Raw genomic sequence first — 17,954 nt, forward strand, 5'->3', positions numbered from 1 at the left:
TCTCAAAATGCAAATATCTCAGCATGATGGGAAAGCACTTTGTAGTGGTCTTAGTTGGAAGCATCAGTGGCTATAGAGAAAGGATAAAGAAGCTCATTGTCCTTTATATAATCAGTGTGGGTCTCCACACTGAGAGAATTTGTCAATGCGACTTTTTTTTAATGAACTCCAGTTCCTTGCTCCATTGCTCACTAAAATAAGTTTTTCTTTTCGGCATCTTTGGAAGATTATCTGCGTTTCACAAACAGTTTCTCTACTAGCACAGTGAGCGCCGTTTCATCCACATGGGGGGGGGGGGACACACCGGCGAATATCTTTCCACCTCATGATTCTTAACCTTTTCCGCACATCTTATCCAAAAAGTAAAAGTATTCTTCCCTGCTGTCGGATATTTTAACTTTTAGCGGTCAAGAAAATCTAAGGGACGGGTTCAAACAAGCGTTTAAATCGCTTATTTAGTCAGCCTGTGGCCAGCCAACCCCCGTCCGCATGCGCAGTACTGCTCCCGTAAGATTGCATTGGGAAAACATGGCCACAGGCTGACTAAAAAGCCATGCAAACGCTTGTTTAAACTCGTCGGTTAAATTTTCTTGAGCGCTAGGGAGAGGTTCCAACGAAGCAGGGGTGAACCATGGCAAATAGGCCCATCACATCATTTCAATTTCAACCCTCTGACAGATTGACCTAGCCTTAAACGTTTTATTCTTCTCCACCATGGACGCAGTATAATAAGATGCATTAAAATTATCATATGCATGACAAGAAACATGCAATATTTTTCTGACTTCCCCCACATGATCACTATCAATCCACCAGTAACCAGAAATACAAGGGTATGTCTCTCCGGTGACAGCATTTAAACACTGGCCATAGTGCTCAAATGATTTTGGATAATATGATGTGAGAAATTTCACAAGTGCCATTCTTTCCTCCTTTGGTAAGTCAAACAGACTTTGTTTAAAAACAGTAGGTAACACGTTAGTCCATTTACAATACCAAAGGCAGGTATCATATCGTGCTTTAACGTAATCATTATCTACGAGTATACACGACTTGCCCCATCGCCACCACTGACCTGCCCAGTGGGTATTAGCTGGACAGGTTGACACTATTGTGTCATAGCGGGCCTGGACAGCTTGGTGAGCCGTATTCATTCGAAATAAATTCAATTTCGTTTGATGGTACATTTCATTGAAGGAGCCATTCTTCTGCGAGGTGTTGTGTTGCTCAAAACGTCCATCATTCACAGAGCCGTGGGCACAGCTTCCCACGTGAGAGGCATTGGGCGCCTTGTCTCCTCCTGACACTTCAACCATGGGATGTGGAGAAAACAGCTTGGAGTCCCTCTCCTCCATCAAGTTAAAGTCCCTTCCATGAGCTTGGGAGTTCAACTTCAGAATGTTGTCTTCAAAAGAGGCGGCCCTCTTCTGCAGGGCTTTGTCATACAGGCCTTCATGGTGACGGATCATGTTGTGGTCCTGAGCGCTTCTGTCTTGACATCCGATCTTCTGTAGACACAAAACTATCAGAACCACCTTCAAACATCTCATCTTGAATGAATTCATTTTCATCTGAAATTCTGAGAAGTCTAAACTTCTGCAAAATGTCTGGTCTTAAAGTTACAAGTGATGGAATCGAACTGAATAAGAATTATTATTATATAACTTTTAATCCTACTCTGATCAACATCTGCTGGAACTCAAATTAATGCTAAAGGGATCTCCTTTTAAACTATGGGCCGATGACGTAAGCTCACTGCTGAAGCAGTAATTGTGACGTCAGATGGCTGACAGGTGGTTCAACCCCAAGAGAGGGAAATAGCAAGAGTCACCATCTCCGGTTTACTTCCCGTATCTGCGTGACGTAGGTGGATGCCTTTTTAGGAGACAGGAAGCAGGTTGGAGTCTATTGATTCCAATGGGAGAGTGAACGTGAACACAGCTTCTGAACCATTCTTTAGCTCCATGGTTACTGAACTAAATATTGGACCCGATCGTCACAACACACACAATATGTACAAGATTTTCACACTAAAATGGCTTATTTTATAGACACAAATGAGGATAAAATCAACTTTGTTATCGACCTTTCTCTATCAGCAACACACTCTCGCGAGATTTGGAAAGATATCTGAAGAGTCCATCTGCAGTCTGACGGACGAGACATAGAGGGCTCTGTCTGTCCCTTATATTATATTTTATTATTATATTAGATTTTAACTGTATGCTCTGTCCCCATAAGATGTTCTAAAAACTGATAAACTGAGATTATATATGTGAATATAGTACGTGAAATCATTATGGACATATTCAAAATTAAATAAAATGTGTGTTCCAATGCTCAATAAGTATGATTTGGGAATCATAACATTTTGCTAAACATTCATGCTAAACACACTATAGTGGTACTGTACTTTATAAATAAAAGGCCCTGTTACAATGTTGAGCAGAAACAGGAACACATCTAGCATAAGACTGAATAATCCGTGTGTGTTTGTGGGGGGAATTTTATGGGTTTCTTAAAAAACATCTTTGCCAATAGCAGTGTACTTTCAAACATGTAAAGCATTTATTTTCTTTAATGAAAAAAACACACAAATACACATCCACATGATGTTGTCGGGGACGGGGAGGGTGGTGGGGCAGAAGCAAACCACGCCTACTTACGAGGCCATTTGTAGGATTTGTGTACTATTTCGCCTCTAGTGGCTCCAATTGAGATCGTGTATCTCCCTATATTAACAATCTTTGTTCAACGGTGGCATGGGGGATGCAGTTATAGGACTTAGTATTAGCACTAAACAGTGAGCCTGTTGTTCCATAGGTCCAGCAGTGAGCAGGACTTCAAGGTGAACTGTGGTCAGTAGCATATGCCAAGGGCCTCAACACTCAATGAGAAGATATAGATAGTCCCATGTGCAGTATGGTCCAATGTTTTTCTGCAAGACACTTGATTATCTATCATCTATACATCAACCCGTCTGTCTGTCTGTCTGGTGATCCTATTGCTTGCATGTTAGACTTTTATTTTGAAGGACAAAGACCATGTGATTTGACATGTGGTCATGTGAGTTGTTTGTTTTGATTAAAAAGGGTTATTAAAAGATGACTGACATTTCAAACAATAATTAATAGGAGCTGTTTTGATTTGGGCTTTTTCTAGCTGAAACAAAAATGCAATATATTGTCATGTCAGGCTTTTAGATTCCAGATGAATTAACAGAAACAAAGACAAATAAAGACCTTTTACCTTTGTCAGTCCCAAATCAGGAAAATTGTCTCTTTCACCTTTATCTTATCTTTCACTGAAAATCACAAAGTTGTACAAGATAAGCATAAACCACAGTGGTCCAGTGGTTAAAGTGCAGGGCTTGCAGTCGGAAGGTAGGCTACCTGGTTCAAATCCAGCAAGGAAATCTTTCCAACTTTTACCTGACTCTTGCACCTTTATCTAATATTTCAGTGAAGGACGTACAAGAGAACAGGGAAAGTATGAACCATGGTGGAGAAGTGGTTAAGATACAGGCCCTCCAACCGAAAGATTCTTGGATCAAAGCCAATAAGGACATTTTACCAACTTGTATCTGATAGTCTGTATCTAATCTTTCACTGAAGATCGTGCAAGAAAATAAATTCAGTATGAACCACGGTGGTGCCGTGGTTAAGATATAAACCTTCCACAGAATTTTCTTGGTTCAAAACCAACAAGCACATTTTCCAAGTTCGTACCTGCATTACCACAAGCAGAACCTTTTGTTGTTGCTTTTGTAACCTAATCTAACCTGTACATGGCTCTTGTAACCTAATCTTTCACTGGAATGCGCGTAATAGAACAGAGTAGGTTTTAATCACAGTGGAACAGTGGTTAAAATACAGGGCTTGGAATCCAAAGGTACCTGGTTCAAGTCCAGCAAGGACATCTTTCCAACTTTTACCTGACTCTTGCACCTTTATCTAATCTTTCACTGAAGACTACGCAAGACAACAGTTCAAGCATGAGCCATGGTGTTGCAGTGGTGAAGCTACAGGACTAATAAACCAAGGGTTTGTGTGTGTGCGTGTGCGTGTGCGCACACGCGGTGTCATCCTCTCTAAGTGTCTGTATTCCATAGATTATTTGTGTAATTAGAGAGGAAATGTACAATGTACCATCATATCACTTGATATTTGCTAATTGTTTGACTCTTTAAGGAAAGGGTTTTTGGACGGACGGACGGATGGATGGATGGATAGATAGAAGTGGTTGGATTTTCATGGATGGATGGATGGATGTACAGAACCTTCTACTTTTGTGTCTCCATGTAAGGCAACGTACAATATTCCTGGTACTGTGTGTGTGTGTGTGTGTGTGTGTGTGAGCGAATGTTAAATATCTTTCTTTTTTCATCACTGGAATTTTCAACTCAATGTTATTTCATTCCATGCAAAGGGCCATATCTTTTGATGTATTAGAAATGTGTATGTTTATTTGACTCTGTCTTTGATAGATTCCTATGTGATTCTCACCGACTTACCGACCAACTTCTACTTTGGTGGCACATCCATAGCTTTTGGCACAATAACGTTTATGTATTGAAACCTGTGTATCTGATAAAAGTTAACGTTTTCCAGGAATGAGGCAGAGAATGATTGTTTTCTCCGTGACACCAGTGTACATTTATAGTTACACTAACAGTGGGTTTCTAAAGGTCATGCACCCGACTTCACACACAAAAATGAAGCTACCGGCTTTCAGTTTGGAAAACTTAAAGTGCACAACCTGCGGTGAGGTCCACTTTGTTTTGTTAGGTTTGCTGGGAGTTGAGAACCACCATTGGGTTTGTCCTTCTTACACTTAGCTATTCCACCCATCTGCTTTCATTTTACATAGGTTACATCTGATGGTTATACTTCTATTACTTGTACCAGCTAAGACTTTAGCTATTTTAACTTGTATATTTAACTCAATATATTAACTTCATCCAAGAATTCGCTCAAAGTGTGTGAAAAAAATTATGAGAAATAAGGTACATAGTGCTTCTTGTTTCAGTGTGATATCAGTAGATTTCATCTGTCAGGACAAATAGTATTTGCAGTGCATGCAGAGTGAGAGTTCAGTGTTATTTGTTTCTGGGTTTATTTTCATTTCTGTAAAAGATATTGGCTATCTCTGCTTCATGATGGATATTGATCATTGTTTTACAGACTTTTTATTTTATCGTTTAATCTGTGGCCATATTGAATGTACTCTATTGTGCTGTAGATCACTAATGATGTATGCAAGCCAAGCACTACCATGTTTAAATAAAGGCCTACTGCACTGTTTTTAAGAAAACGACAAACTGAAATGTGTTGACTTGCTTTCTGATTTGTTCGAAGTTTACGCCCCTCAGACGAAAGATGCAGTGGATTGGAACTCTGTCTCCATGATTGACGTGTTTCAGTACACTTAAAGACTTGGAACCCCAACGCTCCCTATTATAGGTCGGAACATTCATCAGAAATGGCCACGCCGCGTTGTGAGCTTGTAGATCTGCTATTTCTGGCGAAGATATTTGGTGTAGAAGGAAACGAGCAGTAGTACAGTTGCAACTCGGGTCCGTTTCACTAAGAATAGAAGGTTTAGGTTATAAGGTTCAGCTGATTAGCATGCTTTCCACAAATGAACTGGCATACTTAAAGGACCACTTCACCCATTTTCACCCATTATATCTTCATATAATTCGTCCTCACTAATGCTCATTATAACATGTTACAATTTCCGTCGACTCACTCTGTGTCTCAGAGGAGGGCTGTGGACAGTTAAGAAACCTGCCTACCATTGACATCATCGGTAGGCAGGTTTGGTCATCTCAAACAAGATTTCAACTTTTCTTTTTCTTTTTCTCTATGCAAGAGTAATGGATTCTATTTCAGCATGCCAACTTTCCAGGAAGAGAGAGGCTGTAGTTTCTATTAGCTTGGAATCCCCACCAATGATGTCACAGTTTGGCAGGTTTCTGAACTGTCCATTGGCCACCAATGAGACGCAGAGTGAGTAGATGGAAATTGTGCCATCTTACGATTAGCATTATTGAGGGCCAACTATGAAGATGGGTGAAGTGCTCCTTTAACCACATTTACCCTGGCATCGCTATTTTGGGCACATTTTCAACAACAACAAAACAATACTGACCATGATGCAAACATGATACTGTTGTGTCAGTAGCATGGTAGTAGTAGTAGTAGTAATTTTATTTATTATAAAAATATACAATGAAAAATGTACAATAATGATAAATACTGGAGGTAATTTGGGCCGGTGCCACTCAAGGATTGGCCATTTCAGATGAGAGACAAGCCGGTGGGGCAATTAAAAAAGTGGAGAAAAAAAAAACGTAAAAAAAAAACACCTGGTTCGGCCTGGAATGGAGCGGCCGTTTGGGGAATTGTCCCAAATTTCCCAGTGGCCAGCACGTGGCCTGCTTCACAGTACCATACTCCTCATAGAGGTCATCCATGTTGATGTCTTTCAAATTGCAGGCCTGGACACTGCTGTCCCACCATTTGACTGAACTCTTCAAAGGGAACATCACTTGACAGATCCAATTTGGAGATTTTGCTGTGAAGGCTGCTGTCATCAAAGTCATACCTATCTCTCAAGTACTTCCTAGCCCTCTTATAGAATGTAGTGAAGTCAGCATCACACTTCCTGGTCTGGTCTGGAGTCAGTTGACGCAGCTTGGTGTTTACAGCAAATCCAAAGAAGTGGTCATCATCCTCCTCGCCGCACAGCCCGATCTGCAATAATCACCTATTTAAACCTTCCAGGTCAGATACAGCTTTTAACTTATGGAGCAAGTAAGTTTAATTTACCTCAGTCTCATCTGTTCCGTTACTTTCAGGCCCGCGACTACGCTCGTACCCACTTTATACCTTTTCCTCAGTCCCCAACAGGCTCAGTGGTTAACAAGATACTCTCTCTTCCCAAGGCACAAGGCGGGATCTCGATCCTATATGATCTTATATCATCACTGAAAGTGTTCTCGCTTGCAGGGGTTAGAGGTAAATGGGAAGCGGAGCTTGAGCTCGACTTGGCAGATGAACAGTGGGAAGAGGCAGTCTTTAGGGTCAATAATACATCCTCATGTCCTCGCCTAAATCTAATTCAGTTCAAGATCCTGCACAAGGTTCATTTTACAAATGACAGACTTAGCAACCTTTTCCCAGGGATGAGTGACACCTGTGACAGGTGTGGCTTGTCACCTGCCAACCATACCCATATGTTCTTCTCCTGTCCCAAGATGGCTGAGTTCTGGTCGCTAGGCAAAGCCCTAAATATCAACCTAGATCCATGCCCCTTGGTAGCCATCTTTGGGGTGCCCCTCACACCTGCTGGTTTCTCCAGGAATGAATTAGACGTTGCAGCCTTTGCCTCACTCATAGCCTGTAGACGTATCCTCCTGCACTGGAAAAGCCCAAGCCCACCATCCCCTGACTTAATGTCATTTCTATCATCGGAAAAGGTAAAGTACTCTCTAAGAGGCTCAATTGTCCCTTTTTATGATAGATGGCAACCGCTTATCACATTCATAAACACCCTCACATCCCTTGACCCAGACTGATCCTAAAGAAATACTCCTTCTCTGAGGTGAGCACCTCAGATACTCCGCCCTATTGTATCTTGGTTATTTTCTAATCTACTTTCTTTTTGTCTGTTTTCGATTCTGTTTTGTTGTTTGTTTTTGGTTTTAGTTTTTTGTTGTTCTTGGTCAATTTCAGTCTTGTCTGTGTCTCGTCAAAAAAATATATCATGGTGATATGTTAATATTGATAACCAACCTTCGTTTCTCTGTACCACCTGTTTCACCAATAAAATAAATTTGGTCAATGGCTGGCAGAAGTGATAACCATCTGGTGACAACAATCACAACATGCCGCAAAAGATTATTCTAACTTGGTTAAAAGCTGATCGGTGATGGCTGCTGATGTTTCATCACTATCACGATAGAAGTTCAGAAGGGCATTCTTCTGCACACCTTTCTCAAAATGCAAATATCTCAGCATGATGGGAAAGCACTTTGTAGTGGTCTTAGTTGGAAGCATCAGTGGCTATAGAGAAAGGATAAGGAAGCTCATTGTCCTTTATATAATCAGTGTGGGTCTCCACACTGAGAGAATTTGTCAATGCGACTTTTTTTTAATGAACTCCAGTTCCTTGCTCCATTGCTCACTAAAATAAGTTTTTCTTTTCGGCATCTTTGGAAGATTATCTGCGTTTCACAAACAGTTTCTCTACTAGCACAGTGAGCGCCGTTACATCCACATGGGGGGCGGGGGGGACACACCGGCGAATATTTTTCCACCTCATGATTCTTAACCTTTTCCGCACATCTTATCCAAAAAGTAAAAGTATTCTTCCCTGCTCTCGGATATTTTAACTTTTAGCGGTCAAGAAAATCTAAGGGACGGGTTCAAACAAGCGTTTAAATCGCTTATTCAGTCAGCCTGTGGCCAGCCAACCCCCGTCCGCATGCGCAGTACTGCTCCCGTAAGATTGCATTGGGAAAACATGGCCACAGGCTGACTAAAAAGCCATGCAAACGCTTGTTTAAACTCGTCGGTTAAATTTTCTTGAGCGCTAGGGAGAGGTTCCAACGAAGCTATTCAGGGGTGAACCATGGCAAATAGGCCCATCACATCATTTCAATTTCAACCCTCTGACAGATTGACCTAGCCTTAAACGTTTTATTCTTCTCCACCATGGACGCAGTATAATAAGATGCATTAAAATTATCATATGCATGACAAGAAACATGCAATATTTTTCTGACTTCCCCCACATGATCACTATCAATCCACCAGTAACCAGAAATACAAGGGTATGTCTCTCCGGTGACAGCATTTAAACACTGGCCATAGTGCTCAAATGATTTTGGATAATATGATGTGAGAAATTTCACAAGTGCCATTCTTTCCTCCTTTGGTAAGTCAAACAGACTTTGTTTAAAAACAGTAGGTAACACGTTAGTCCATTTACAATACCAAAGGCAGGTATCATATCGTGCTTTAACGTAATCATTATCTACGAGTATACACGACTTGCCCCATCGCCACCACTGACCTGCCCAGTGGGTATTAGCTGGACAGGTTGACACTATTGTGTCATAGCGGGCCTGGACAGCTTGGTGAGCCGTATTCATTCGAAATAAATTCAATTTCGTTTGATGGTACATTTCATTGAAGGAGCCATTCTTCTGCGAGGTGTTGTGTTGCTCAAAACGTCCATCATTCACAGAGCCGTGGGCACAGCTTCCCACGTGAGAGGCATTGGGCGCCTTGTCTCCTCCTGACACTTCAACCATGGGATGTGGAGAAAACAGCTTGGAGTCCCTCTCCTCCATCAAGTTAAAGTCCCTTCCATGAGCTTGGGAGTTCAACTTCAGAATGTTGTCTTCAAAAGAGGCGGCCCTCTTCTGCAGGGCTTTGTCATACAGGCCTTCATGGTGACGGATCATGTTGTGGTCCTGAGCGCTTCTGTCTTGACATCCGATCTTCTGTAGACACAAAACTATCAGAACCACCTTCAAACATCTCATCTTGAATGAATTCATTTTCATCTGAAATTCTGAGAAGTCTAAACTTCTGCAAAATGTCTGGTCTTAAAGTTACAAGTGATGGAATCGAACTGAATAAGAATTATTATTATATAATTTTTAATCCTACTCTGATCAACATCTGCTGGAACTCAAATTAATGCTAAAGGGATCTCCTTTTAAACTATGGGCCGATGACGTAAGCTCACTGCTGAAGCAGTAATTGTGACGTCAGATGGCTGACAGGTGGTTCAACCCCAAGAGAGGGAAATAGCAAGAGTCACCATCTCCGGTTTACTTCCCGTATCTGCGTGACGTAGGTGGATGCCTTTTTAGGAGACAGGAAGCAGGTTGGAGTCTATTGATTCCAATGGGAGAGTGAACGTGAACACAGCTTCTGAACCATTCTTTAGCTCCATGGTTACTGAACTAAATATTGGACCCGATCGTCACAACACACACAATATGTACAAGATTTTCACACTAAAATGGCTTATTTTATAGACACAAATGAGGATAAAATCAACTTTGTTATCGACCTTTCTCTATCAGCAACACACTCTCGCGAGATTTGGAAAGATATCTGAAGAGTCCATCTGCAGTCTGACGGACGAGACATAGAGGGCTCTGTCTGTCCCTTATATTATATTTTATTATTATATTAGATTTTAACTGTATGCTCTGTCCCCATAAGATGTTCTAAAAACTGATAAACTGAGATTATATATGTGAATATAGTACGTGAAATCATTATGGACATATTCAAAATTAAATAAAATGTGTGTTCCAATGCTCAATAAGTATGATTTGGGAATCATAACATTTTGCTAAACATTCATGCTAAACACACTATAGTGGTACTGTACTTTATAAATAAAAGGCCCTGTTACAATGTTGAGCAGAAACAGGAACACATCTAGCATAAGACTGAATAATCCGTGTGTGTTTGTGGGGGGAATTTTATGGGTTTCTTAAAAAACATCTTTGCCAATAACAGTGTACTTTCAAACATGTAAAGCATTTATTTTCTTTAATGAAAAAAACACACAATTACACATCCACATGATGTTGTCGGGGAGGGTGGTGGGGCAGAAGCAAACCACGCCTACTTACGAGGCCATTTGTAGGATTTGTGTACTATTTCGCCTCTAGTGGCTCCAATTGAGATCGTGTATCTCCCTATATTAACAATCTTTGTTCAACGGTGGCATGGGGGATGCAGTTATAGGACTTAGTATTAGCACTAAACAGTGAGCCTGTTGTTCCATAGGTCCAGCAGTGAGCAGGACTTCAAGGTGAACTGTGGTCAGTAGCATATGCCAAGGGCCTCAACACTCAATGAGAAGATATAGATAGTCCCATGTGCAGTATGGCCCAATGTTTTTCTGCAAGACACTTGATTATCTATCATCTATACATCAACCCGTCTGTCTGTCTGTCTGTCTGGTGATCCTATTGCTTGCATGTTAGACTTTTATTTTGAAGGACAAAGACCATGTGATTTGACATGTGGTCATGTGAGTTGTTTGTTTTGATTAAAAAGGGTTATTAAAAGATGACTGACATTTCAAACAATAATTAATAGGAGCTGTTTTGATTTGGGCTTTTTCTAGCTGAAACAAAAATGCAATATATTGTCATGTCAGGCTTTTAGATTCCAGATGAATTAACAGAAACAAAGACAAATAAAGACCTTTTACCTTTGTCAGTCCCAAATCAGGAAAATTGTCTCTTTCACCTTTATCTTATCTTTCAATGATATTCACAAAGTTGTACAAGATAAGCATAAACCACAGTGGTGTAGTGGTTAAAGTGCAGGGCTTGCAGTCAGAAGGTAGGCTACCTGGTTCAAATCCAGCAAGGAAATCTTTCCAACTTTTACCTGACTCTTGCACCTTTATCTAATATTTCAGTGAAGGACGTACAAGAGAACAGGGAAAGTATGAACCATGGTGGAGAAGTGGTTAAGATACAGGCCCTCCAACCGAAAGGTTCTTGGATCAAAGCCAATAAGGACATTTTACCAACTTGTATCTGATAGTCTGTATCTAATCTTTCACTGAAGATCGTGCAAGAGAATAAATTCAGTATGAACCACGGTGGTGCCGTGGTTAAGATATAAACCTTCCACAGAATTTTCTTGGTTCAAAACCAACAAGCACATTTTCCAAGTTCGTACTAGAACCTTTTGTTGTTGCTTTTGTAACCTAATCTAACCTGTACATGGCTCTTGTAACCTAATCTTTCACTAGAATGCGTGTAATAGGGTAGGTTTTAATCACAGTGGAACAGTGGTTAAAATACAGGGCTTGGAATCCAAAGGCACCTGGTTCAAGTCCAGCAAGGACATCTTTCCAACTTTTACCTGACTCTTGCACCTTTATCTAATCTTTCACTGAAGACTACGCAAGAGAACAGTTCAAGCATGAACCATGGTGTTGCAGTGGTGAAGCTACAGGACTAATAAACCAAAGGTTCTTATTTCAAATCCAGCAATGACATTTTTCCAAGTTTGTCCCTAAGCTCTTCTCTAATCTTTCAGTCAAAATCGCACAAGAGAACAGGTTAGGTATTAACCAAAGCAGAGCAGTGGGTAAGATAGAGGGCTTGTAACCGAAAGGTTGTTGGTTCAAAACTGACAAGGACATTTTTCCAAGTTCTATCTGACTCTTGTGGTCTGTATCTAATCTTTCACTGAAGAGCGTGCAAGAGAATAAATTCAGTATGAACCACGGTGGTGCAGTCTTTAAGATACGGGCCTTCAAAAACATAAGGTTCTTGGTTCAAAACCAGCTTTTTTCAAAAGTTTGTACCTGCATTACCACAAGCAGAACCTATTTTTTTTTTTTTAATTACACTTTTCCACGTTTTACCTAGCTCTTGTCACCTAATCTTTCAATGAAACCTGCATAATAGAACAAAAGTGGTACTGATCTCAGTGGAGCATTGGTTAAGATACAGGCCTTGCACACAGAAGTCTCTGGGTTCAAAACCAGCATGAACATTTTCCAAACTTTTACCTGGCTCTTTCCCTTTATCAATTGTCTTTCAATCAAAACCACGCAATTGAACACAATAAATATAAACCATAGTGGTACAATGGTTAAGATACAGGGCTTGCAACCAGGAGATTCCTAGTTCAAATCCAGCAAGGGCATTAACTAACTTTTACCTGAGTCTTTTACCTTTATCTTGTGATTCAATAAATAGCATGCAATTGATCACAAGTATAAACCACAATGGTTACGATACAGGGCTTGCAACCAATAGGTTACAAGTTCAAATCCAACCTAACATTTTCCCAACTTTTACCTGGCTCTTTTACCTTTATCTTGTCTTTCAATGAACAGAACGCAATTAAACACAATAAGTATAAACCACAGTGGTACAGTGGTTATGGCACAGGTCTTGCAACCAGAAGATTCAAAGTTCAAATCCAACATGAACATCCCCAACTTTTACCTGACTCTTTTACCTTTATCTTGTCATTCAATGAAGAGCACACAATTGAACAGAACAAGTATAAATCACAGTGGTACAGTGGTTAAGATACAGGGCTTGCAACCAGAAGATTCCAAGTTCAAATCCAGCATGGACATTTTCCAACTTTTACCTGGCTCTTTTACCTTTATCCTGTCTTTCAATGAATTGCACACAATTGAACACAACAAGTATAAATCACAGTGGTGCAGTGGTCAAGATACAGGGCTTGCAACCAGAAGATTCCTAGTTCGAATCCAGGAAGGGCATTAACCAATTTTTACCTGACTCTTTTACCTTTATCTTGACTTTCAGTGAAGAGCACGCAATTGAACACAACAAGTATAAACCACAGTGGTACAGTGGTTGAGATACAGGGCTTGAAACCAGAAGATTCCTAGTTTGAGTCCAACAAGGGCATTAACTAACTTTTACCTGACTCTTGCACCTTTATCTAATCTTTCACTGAAGAGTGCACAAGAGAACAGTTCAAGTATGATCCATGGTGTCGCAGTGGTGAAGATACAGGACTAACAAACCAAAGGTTCTCGGTTCAAATCCAGCAATGACATTTTTCCAAGTTTGTCCCTGGCTCTTGTACCTGTACAAGAGCTTTCACTTAACAGCATGCAAGAGAACAGACTAAATATGAACCACTGTGGTACAGTGGTTAAGATAAACGCCTCAGAGTGCAAAGACTGTGAGTTCAAACCTCACAGATGGCGAAAGAGTAACCCCGAAAGATGGTAAAAGAAAAACCCCGAAAGATGGTAAAAGAAAAACCCCGAAAGATGGTAAAAGAGAAATCCCAAAAGATGGTAAAAGAGAAACCCCGAAAGATGGTAAAAGGAAATATCCCGAAAGATGGTAAAAGACAGTTCAGAACATGGTGACAATCAGTGAGACAAATGACAGAACAGGCCGTGAAATGCAACAGCTCAATACGAACGAGATTCCCAAAGCAACAGCTCAAGTGTACGAAATTCCCAAAGCAACGGCTCAAGACAAACGAGATTCCCAAAGCAACGGCTCAAGGTGGTGGAGATGAAAGGAGGCAGAGAGAGATGAGTAAAGAAAACGGGAAAAAGCATTTATAAATAAAACATTTTTTTTTATTATTCAATTTTAAGCCCCTCCCTCTCCAACCTGAGGAAGGCGGGCTAAATCCATCCTCAAAAAAACTAAAATAACTATAGCCAGGATTCAAACCCCCAACCTTCTGCATATGAATCCTATGCTTTACCTCCAAGCCACCAGGCCTTACATATAAACATTATATTTTAGGTCATATTTGAGGTTAAAGGAAGAGCTAGCAGGTCAAGAGATACAAATATTCAAATGTTTAAATATTTGCATATTAGATTTATTAATTTGGTGTTTCTTTTTTTCATCATATTTAAGTAATTTGATCATTAGTTTTAAATGACCAAAATTATTGACGTTATTTCCTAATCAAACACATTAGCTGTTGGGTTTTTACATTAATTTAGGTCTTAACAAGGTTGTCAGACAGAGTGGCATTACACCCATACTTAAACTTCTCTCTGAGTATCTGAAATGAGTTTAACTCATTATATATATCACTCATGGCACGCAGCATATCACATTCATGAACAATTATATGCTGAGCCAAATAGTTATCAACTACATTCTGTTTTTTAACTGTTTAGACAGCATTCTGCCTGTTTGGCTTGAAATTTACATTTAATTGATGCCAACCACTTCCATTTGATGTCTTTGTTACAACATAAAAACCTTATGTCATATGCTATGTTCAATATAACCATCAATATAGTAAAAAACTCATGCCATAGGACACTACATAGTATCCCATGACAACATACTGTAATATAATACTGTCAAAAAACACGAACATGAACCTAACTAACCCCATGTCGTCAAAAAACATGAAAAGATGGGTTTTGATTTCAAGACATCTTTATTGACACAAATGCATACTGAATCAAATATGTGTGTGTGTGTGTGTGTGTGTGTGTGTGTGTGTGTGTGTGTGTGTGTGTGTGTGTGTGTGTGTGTGTGTGTGTGTGTGTGTGTGTGTGTGTGTGTGTTGGGAGGAGAGTAGATATGATTAAGACAGAAAAACAAAACCAATAATAAGGTTCATTAAAATGTCCAATTAACCATACAACTAAAATAGCATTAACAATATGGGTGTATAGAACCTGCTTTTAGTCACTCACAGTGGATGTCTTTTAGGTTTTAGGTGCTTTTAGGTTTATAGTGTCATTTTGTGGGATCTTGTCCTTTGATAACACTCAGGCAGGGTGTGGTGTTAGGGTTAAATTCTTACCCTCTGGTAACATTCTGGTAGGGTGTGGTGTTAGTGTGGTGTAAGGGTTCATTGTTGTGGTGCTATGGTTAAATTCTTACCCTCTGGTAACATTCAACAAGGGTGTGCAAGGTCTATAGAAGGTGGAGTTCTCTGCATCAGGATCCTGATCGACTCCCTCAACAATGGATCCACACTGAGGTCAAACACAAAGGTCATAGGTCACAAACCGATGCACACAGTGATATTTATAATCCATTCATTTCACTGAGGCTCTTTTAAAATCAGTAGAATAATGATCAGATCCTACAGCCATAGACAGAGCAGTAGTGGTCACACTGGGGCCCGTGGGTTAGATTATTATTTTTTAGTGGCCACCTGTGGTATGTTGGGTCACTACGGCCCTTTGTGAGTGATTCAGATTGCACCTCTAATGTACAACTGTGTTCAAAGAAGTTAACCCCACACACACACACACACACACACACACACACACACACACACACACACACACACACACACACACACACACACACACACACACACACACACACACACACACACACACACACACACACACACACACACACACACACACACACACACACACACACACACACACACACACACACACACACACACACACGTTTTATTAGCCTTCATAAGCTATAAAAAACTACATATGTCCTAAACAGCCTGCACTGTGGCCGGAACGCTATACCACGGATAAATATCATCACAATCAACCAATAGTAAGGAGTAAGGATAAAATCTTAGATAAGTGACATTAAAATGTAGGCTTTTAGCAGACTCTTATCCAGAGCGACTTACATTAAGCAAGGTAAACAACATACAGTACATAGAATGCAGAGAGACGGTGTTGTGCCTCAGTAAACTATGAGGTAAACCAAGAACCTAGCATCAGTCTAAACCAAATCTTTGTGTGATAGGAACTTCTTTTTTTACAATAACACTTTTAGACCCGAGGACGATTTTTAAAACGGCCTCTAAATCCTAACCTACGTTTTCAGAAAATCTATTTATTTTTTCCAAAAATAAAAAAAACATCCTGTTGCTACATAGCATCCCTATTCTGGTGAAACATTCGCCGTAAAATAGCTGCTCTACATACTCACAACGCATCGCAGAGATTTGGTGTAGAGGGAAAAACGAACAGAACTGTTCTGAAAACAAGTTTTCTGAGTATTGAGGGTTTAAGTGGTTAAATGTCTGAAAATACACGTTAACATGAGTCCAACACAACACTGATGACAGTGCTGTCAAACAAGTCTATGAAGCTATCTATGAAATCTATGAGAAGGTTTGATCTGCGACACAATTTTAACTGTACATTTGAAACTATACCAGGTAAACACTGAACCTACAGTAGCATCTGTCTAAATAACATGCCATCTAAATCAAAATGTTAACATTGTGGTCAAGAAAAACAAGCTTAAGTAACAAACACATGAGAACTAATGACCAGGGTATGTCTGCATGGTCGTCATATCTAGGTCAGTCGCTAGCATCAATGGAGCAGAATGTGAAGGGTCTCACACACTCTCTTCACCTCCAGGCTAGTGTGTTAGTCCAGTGGTTCTCAACCTTTTCAGGCCTACTGCCTACCCAAAATAATCATATTTTAACTGGGGACCGCCCAAAATAAATCATATTTGAACAGGGGACCCCCACCCTGACAAGCATTTGGAATTGTAGGAGTTGAGGCATTACATTTAGTTTGACTCGGTTCCACTGATAAATATTGTGAAAATAGTAGATCTACAAGCTCACAACGCCTCGCAACGCAACACGAGTTTGACACGGTTCCACAGATAAATATTGGGAAAATAGCAGATCTACAAGCTCACAATGAGAGACGTTGTGAGCTTGTAGATCGGCTATTTTCAACATTTTTGCTTCTTTCTTTTATTATTTGACAATTTGGCCAATGTTTGACCAGTTTTGATTGTATAGTTTGTTGATTACTTTTGATGGAGTAATGGTCTTTTTCTTTTCTTTCTTTCTTTTTTGTTTAGGTATTAAAAAGGTCTTAAAAGTCCTTAAATTGACACTGCACTGTCATCTGAGGACCCCCCAAACATCATGTCGGTCCCGACCCACAGGTTGACAGTTGGCAGTTCTAACTGCAATGGGGAGTTCGTTCCACCGTTTGGGAGCCAGAAGGGAGAAGAGTCTGGGACATGAGGAGCGTTGTCCCGGATGTTTTAGCGAAGGTTCTGACAGCTTCCCTGTGTTAGCTGATCTGAGTGAGCGGGAGGGGTTATAGGGTTGAATCAGGCTTGAAGGTATGGGGGTCGGGGCTATGACTTTGGTTGCTTTGTAGGCCAGCATCAGTGTTTTGTACTCTGTGCGGGCAGTGACTGGGAGCCATTGGAGGGAGTGGAGAAGGGGGGGAAACTTTTGCTGGTTCAACAAAACCAGGCATACATGCCTTATTTGCTGGGGCTTACTGTAAGTGCACATGCCGGGAGGCCAGTAAGGAGCGAGTTACAGTAGCCAAGTTTTGATATGACTGACTGACTGTTAGTCAGTCAGTCAGTCATATCATATCGAATGTTGTAGAGTGTAAACCTACAGGATCGAGTGACCGCTGCAATGTGTGCCTAGAAT

Source organism: Gymnoscopelus braueri (assembly GCF_963280865.1).
Source record: "Gymnoscopelus braueri genome assembly, chromosome: 24".
Classification (NCBI taxonomy): domain Eukaryota; kingdom Metazoa; phylum Chordata; class Actinopteri; order Myctophiformes; family Myctophidae; genus Gymnoscopelus; species Gymnoscopelus braueri.